Source organism: Scardinius erythrophthalmus (assembly GCF_964197995.2).
Source record: "Scardinius erythrophthalmus genome assembly, chromosome: 14".
NCBI classification, from domain to species: domain Eukaryota; kingdom Metazoa; phylum Chordata; class Actinopteri; order Cypriniformes; family Leuciscidae; genus Scardinius; species Scardinius erythrophthalmus.
Genome location: NC_138234.1, coordinates 12,337,493 through 12,344,797, shown reverse-complemented (window position 1 = coordinate 12,344,797; position 7,305 = coordinate 12,337,493). Strand labels below are relative to the sequence as shown.

The following is a 7,305-nucleotide window of genomic DNA, read 5'->3' as shown; positions in this document are numbered from 1 at the left end:
GTGTGAACTCTGGCAACAACATTTGTTAAACCTATGTGCTTAAACTAATGCTTAAGATGTAATATTGACCTCACAATATCTATTCCTTTATTTAAGATGCAGTTCAGAGAAACCCTCACAGCTAATGCTGCTGAGATGGAGGTCGAGGGATCATGGACTGGCAGCAGATCGAGGGGCAGACACAAGATAAGTTTAAATCTATTTAAAAACACACACCTCTTTAACCTAGCATAAACATAACACACTCTCATATTTCTAAAATTCACATATGTTAAAGGATTGTTAGGCTGCATAAATTTGGTCAACCAGAACCGGAAACACTTCCCATAACACTGAATGTACTTGTTACATCGTAAGAAGAATGGCATCTACGCTAATGTTGGTCTCTCTGTCTCAGTCTTATCCCAAGGTTACTGAATTCAGCCAGATCTAGTCCATATCCAGACCAGATGATGCACCTGCACCCTCAGATGACCACAACAGCCCTGAATGCCAGACGAGAACATCACAACTAGATGAGACATAGAAACAAACGCCATGAAGACCCCTTTGACACAACAGTCCTCGGCACAGTCATCGGATCAGATCCATGAGAGCCAGACCAGTCCTCCGCACAGACCCAACAGCCAGCTTCAACCCCCCCCCCCCCCCCCCCCCATCTTATGAAGGTAAAGAGTAGCAACACTCCAGAGCATATTTGTGAATTGTATAATAAATATTTGTACTTGAAAACCTGTTGAATGTTGAGATTTTCACTCAAAGACAATAGTCACAAACTAATACAACCTCAATTAGGCATTTGCAACTTCTCAAATCTGCCATTGCTATTTCAAATCTTCACACATTGACTTTGCAACTATTTTCGCGATATATTAGATGCCTAACTATAACTTGTGCACTTGCAAACTTAGTGGCGGTGAGAGAGAAAGGCGTGGCAATTAAAAAAATTGCAATGGCAGATTTGAAGTTGCAAATGCCTAATTGAGGTTTTCACATTGGAGCTGTGAGTGTAATTTTATAGATTTTATTGTACAAGTACAAATATCTATTGTACAAGTTCTCAAATTCACATCTACATGCTCTCGAGTTTTGCTACTCTTTTACCTTGATGTAATCTTTTCCAACCTTCAAGCAAAAGGAGCTGAATAAAATACTCTGAATGATATCAATCCACAATCTGACTTGTGAAGCGGCCTGGACTCCTAACACATACACCATGTTTGTTGTTTGATCAGAGGAGAACTGGCCCTTCGACTGAGCCTGTTTTTCTTTCTCCATTCTGTCACTGATGGACTCTGGCTTGCTTAGTTGGGGACACTTATTCTTAATAATATTGATCTGCCTGCATTGACACCATTATATGAGAACTGAACGGAGCTGGACGACGACATCACTGTTTTCTGCAGAGCTGCTTAATAATGAAAATGAACTCTTTTTATGATTAATATACTTTATACAGTTATTGAACAGAACTGAATCAACACTGAACTGAATTCAGCTGAAAAATGACACTATTTTCTTTTTAGAGCAGCTTTACAGCCAAATTGAACTGTTTGCATCATTGATCATTGTCCTGTTTAACCCTGTAAAGCTGCTTTGAAACAGTCATTACTGTATATAGCGCTATATATTTAATGGTGACTTGACATTTGCAAAAGGAATTTATTTAGTGTTAAAGAGAGTGAAAGATAGTTTGTGTGTGAAAGAGTTATGTTTTTCTTTTAATCATATACAGTAAATATAATTTACTTATTATTTTGTAGTTTAAAAATTGTGTTGTAAATAAATGTTAATAGTGTATTTGTTCATTGTTAATATGCTTATGTTAAAGTGTATTTGTTAATTTTATAATAAAAACCCTTAATCTTTTTAAATGGTTGAATTTGTGTTTCACTGCCAGTTTCTGGGCCACATGTGGCCCGGGGACCCAGCCGACTCTCAGCCAGATCTGTCTTACAGTGCCTGGGCCAGACCTGGGCCATATCAATAAATGAGAGTCATTTTACAGGGTGTGGGCCACATCTGGCCCGGGGACCCAGCCGACTCTCAGCCAGATCTGTCTTACAGTGCCTGGGCCAGACCTGGGCCATATCAATAAATGCAAGTCATTTTACAGGGTGTGGGCCACATCTGGCCCGGGGACCCAGCCGACTCTCAGCCAGATCTGTCTTACAGTGCCTGGGCCAGACCTGGGCCATATCAATAAATGAGAGTCATTTTACAGTGCTTGGGCCACATCTGGGCCAGAGGAAGTTGTTTGAGTCCGTTTTCAGTATATTGCGCCAGTTTTGGGCCGGGGACCCAGCCAGAACTGGGCCAGAATTGAAGCAAGGATGAGGCCCAGAGGTGGGCCAGACAAATTTTGCTATGTGGGATGGCTCTGGGCCTCTGGCTTTGCTCGGTTTGAGTCTGCGCGTCAGGAAAGGAAGTGCTAAGAAATCGCTAAAAATGGCCTTCACTTGTCTCAATTGAGTTCCAATGGGGTCGCTGTGTCCATTTCTTTTACTGTCTATGTGAATGGCCTACCATGTACAGTGCGTCGAAAACAAAACCGCCCATTGCCATAACAACGTCAGCTCTGCTTGTCCTGAGGCTTCTACACCATAAACTCAACACAGTAACGAACAATGACGTCGATTTTACCACATCAATGCGAGCGCGAGTCTGATGATGAAACACTTGCTATAACAAATACCAGAATAGAAACACTGGTGTTTCCTTCATGGAGACAGTTTATGAAGCATAATGTTCTGCTTCAAACTGAATCATTCATTCATATTTACCCTATCATATTAGTTGATGATTTATAGTATTTGTTACAAATAAGAATAATGACTGTCTCCCTGTATTCATTGCAGCACGTCAATCTTTAGATGAAAAAGGGCTGATTATGTTATTGGTGTACGTGACTGTTGCTGTTGCTGCTATTTCTGTTTACTGTTACTGCAGGAAACGTAAGTATTACAACAATATAAAGCAAGATAAAAATAAGCTTGACTTTATGACGACTGCAGTTGAGATAATTAAGTGATTAAAGTTTGAATTTATTTCTGTCATAAGTCTACAGAAGTTCTTATTTAGAGTTAACAGAGGTTTAGATGTGGATGTTTTATTGAAAATGTTTTGTTTGTTGTCAGCTGTGACAACAAGTGTTTGCTTTAGTTGCTTGACTCATTTTTATTTTAGCAATTGCAGTAGTGTTTTCAGAGAACTTTTCTGCATTGCTAAAGTTATTTATAGTGGTTTGAATAACCAGTAGTTTTATGACTGACTTAAATTTAACATTATGAAGTTGAAGCTGTTAATGCTATATACACTGTTAAAAATTACCTGTAAATTTTACAGTAAAATACTGGCAGCAGGGTTGCCAGCCAATTACTGTATTTTTTACAGTAGCGTTTCTGTAATTTAATTTACAGAATTTTACTGTATTCTCTGATTACAGTAAAATTCTGTAAATTAAATTACAGAAACGCTACTGTAAAAAATACAGTAATTGGCTGGCAACCCTGCTGCCAGTATTTTACTGTAAAATTTACAGGTAATTTTTAACAGTGTACAATTAAAGCAAATTTTACAAATTACAAATTAAACTGTACAAATTACAGTGTACACTGTAAAGTGTACAGTGTACAACTAAAACAATTGTTTAAAGCTTATGTAGTTGATAAATAATTTACATTTAAAATTCAGCTGCCAGTCATTAATACTCAAAAATCAGGAAAATATATTGTATACTCCATTTTACATATGTAAAATGGAGTATACAATATATTTTCCTGATTTTTGGAAAGCTGAATTTTAAATGTAAATTATTTATCAACTACATAAGCTTTAAACAATTTTTTTAAAATACATAAAGTGTTGTATAATGCACAACTTAATTCCCCTATTACTTCACAAAACAAAAAAATAATTCAACATACTTATCTTGAAAAACGGGTAAAAATTTATAACTTTAAAATCTGCATGAAAAAAAGTCATAAACAGTGTATTTTGTATTATTTTGATTTCATTTTTATTTACAAAATTGTATTTTTTTTTAAAATGGACATGAAATTAAATATTTTTAAATTACTTGAAACAAATTAGCCGTCATGGCCCTTCACACAAAGAAGAAATACGCAAACAACATACATTTAAAACCACAAGTTGACCAACATGATCATAATAATAAAACAAAAAGAGACGGGTGAATTTTCACAACTTCATTACCAGACAAACATGTCCAAACAACAAGGCCCCAAGTCAGTCCAACAAACTTCTGATCAAAAATGGAGAACAATTCAGCTCCAGAATGCTGTTCCATCACAGGATGCAAAGAGTGGCTAGAAACATTGAAAAGAAAAAAGAGGACAATATATATTAGATATATTACAAAACATAATGATACAGTCAAAGACAGATACAGGGATGACAGATACAGTTAAGCCCCTTTCACACAGAGATTCCGGAAAAGTGACCCGGGATTTGATCCAGGTTCATTTGATTTGGTTCATTTACACTGCCAGTGATTTTCCGGAATCAGAGAGTGCATTCACACACAACACGTAAAGACACGTGACATCGATGTGACTTGTAATGTCTCAGCAGCGTCTTAAGTTTGCTTATGAGCTGCGATCTCTCTCTCTCTCAAGAAACCACGCTTGTGCATTTTTTTCTCTGATTCAATCATAAACTTGCGCATTACGTACCGTTTCACAGCTGGCGAACAATCCCGGCTTCAGCGTCATCACTACAACACGGCATTATTACGGCTTTTGTTCACATAGCGCACGTTCCGGGACTGAACACGGCAATGTTACTAGGTCCCCAACCCGGCATCGATCCCGGCATCAGTCCCAGGTCGTGTTTGCGTTCACACAGAAGGCATTCTGGCAATTTCCCGGGAACATCGCGCTGTGTGAAAAGGGCTTTAGAGACAGATAGAGAATATTAAAAGGTTACAATTAAAGGGAAAATAGATCTGTGTGTGTGTGTACTACTTACATTTCAGAAATTCCACTGTTAATCCATCACTTTGCTGGGCAGAGTGGCAACATGTGGGTTCACTGCAACCTGTTTCTTCTGTACCATTTGCCCTGTTGTTTTAGATGGCAATTTTTCTCTTGATTTCTTTGTTCCTCTTTCCGGATTAATACATACAAAGCGCCTAAAGGGTCAGGAAACAGACAATATGTAATTAAGATTGGTTTTAAGTTTTTGAGGCTTGTAATCATGTTTTTAAAATTGGACCATATATTAGAGCAGTGTTTCTCAACTCCAGTCATGAGGACCTCCCAGGAAGGAAGTTTTATATGTCCACTAATTAAAACACCTGATTTAACTCATTAGCTTGCTAGTGTTAAAGATGGAGACATCTAAATCATTCGCCCTAAAAATTCTCTCTTCTCGAGTTGAGAAACATTGTGTTAAAGGGATAGTTCGGCCAAAATTGATATTAAACCCATGATTTACTCACCCTCAAGCCGTTCGAGATGCATATGTCAATAATTTTTCAGACTAACACATTTTCAGTTATTTTAGAAAATGTCTTAGATCTTTCAGTGGTTATAATGTCAAGTTATGGGATCCACCTCCTTCAAGTCCCAAAAATGTGCATGCATCCTTCACAAAAGTAACCCATTCGGCTCCAGGGGGATAAACGAAGGCCTTCTGAGGGTAATCCGTGCGGTTTTGTCGTAAAAATATACATATTTAAAACTTTATAAATGAAAATAACTGGCTTGAAGGAGTGGACCCCATAACTTCACATTATAACCACTGAAAGATCTAAGACATTTTCTAAAATAACTGAAAATGTGTTCGTCTGAAAAATGATTGACATATGCATCTCGAACGGCTTGAGGGTGAGTAAATCATGGGTTTAATATAATTTTTGGCCGAACTATCCCTTTAAAGGCCTCAACAGAAAAGGCAAGTTCTGATATTGAACAAATGTGTAAAATGCAGGTACTGAGGTTGTTAAGAATTCAATCATTACCTTTGAATGAACTCCAAGGTACTGCCTCCTCCTGATTGAATATGTAACGTTAATATGCTGTGAACAGTATGGGAAGGCCAGACAGGAAGCTGTGCTGAAAGCCCTCCTCACGCACACAACCTGGCCTTCCAGTGCCCACTGTCTGTGTCTCCTAAATCAATACAACATGTGACAATAGTTATTTTTAACTATACCATTTTTATTTTTCGTTTTTTTACATTTAAACTATAATTTAGTATTCAGAGTGCAGGAACTCTTTCTTTTAAATAAAGTTAAAAACGGCATTACAAACAAAAAATAAGCAAATTTCACACACAGAGTAGGCTAGGTTACAGCAAAAAAAAACACATTTCGTACTTAAATGTAAGCCAACTATGGATTTTTACACCGGCATATTAAACGTGCAACAAACCTGGTAACTTATATTACAGCATCATTTATAATTTAACGTATATGACACGCATCCTCCGTGAGTCTGACGCAAGGCTTTAGCAACGGCGTTTTCATTTCGGCGCCCATTTTAACAGATGACTTGATTTTGATTTGATTTACACCATAAAATAATCACGACGAAGTGTGCTAATCAACACGAAGCTCGTGTGAATACCGACAGTTGTCATTAAAGCATGTAATTCTTAACACAGGAGCCCATAGATTTTCTGCCCATAGCCGCTGTAGCGCCGGGGTGAGATGTGTAAAATACTACCGCGTCCGCGCTGCTGAAGCCCGGCGCAAGTCTCCTTCGCGCCCCGCGGTCGGAGGATGTGTGATCCGGGGTTACCAATATGAACCGCGAATATAACGTTACCTTCATAGTCTACGAGTTACCAAACATTGAAAATAAGAAACTGAAATAATAAGTCACTTACCACAGAGTTGTGAAGCACTCCTCTTGCGCTACCCGAAAGTCGACGACACGACCGTTGAAGATCACAAATGCCTCAGAAGATTTGAAATTTACAGCAATATTCTGTATTTTGAATTAAACCGCCTAGCGACCCCAGAATGCATTGCAGTTTACAGCAATATGCTGTATTATTAGAAAACAGCCAGCTGCTGTAAAATAATGCTGTAATTTTTACAGCAATTCATTACAGTGTACACAATATGTAATTAATTCAGTCATTATGAGAAAACAAGATCACTGTAATGCATTAAAGAGACAGTTCACCCAAATATTTTAATTCTGCTGTAATTTACTCACCCTTGTTTTTCCAAACCTGTATTTGTATCTATTCCAATTCCAATAAGTCCAATTTATTTATAAAGCACAACATGGTTGACCACAGTCCTGTACAATGTACTAAAAATAAAAGTATAAC

At 37.7% G+C, this 7,305-nt stretch overlaps 1 long non-coding RNA gene across 1 annotated transcript; it reads right to left on the bottom strand.

Annotated features, from left to right (window-relative positions):
- Positions 1 to 4,239: 4,239 nt before the first annotated feature.
- LOC308701634 lies at positions 4,240 to 5,082 on the bottom strand. Its single transcript, XR_014031489.1, has 3 exons — positions 4,990 to 5,082; positions 4,695 to 4,913; positions 4,240 to 4,328 (listed from the first exon to the last, which is right to left on the bottom strand). It is a non-coding gene; the product is annotated as an uncharacterized lncRNA (long non-coding RNA).
- Between the last annotated feature and the right edge of the window lie 2,223 nt (positions 5,083 to 7,305).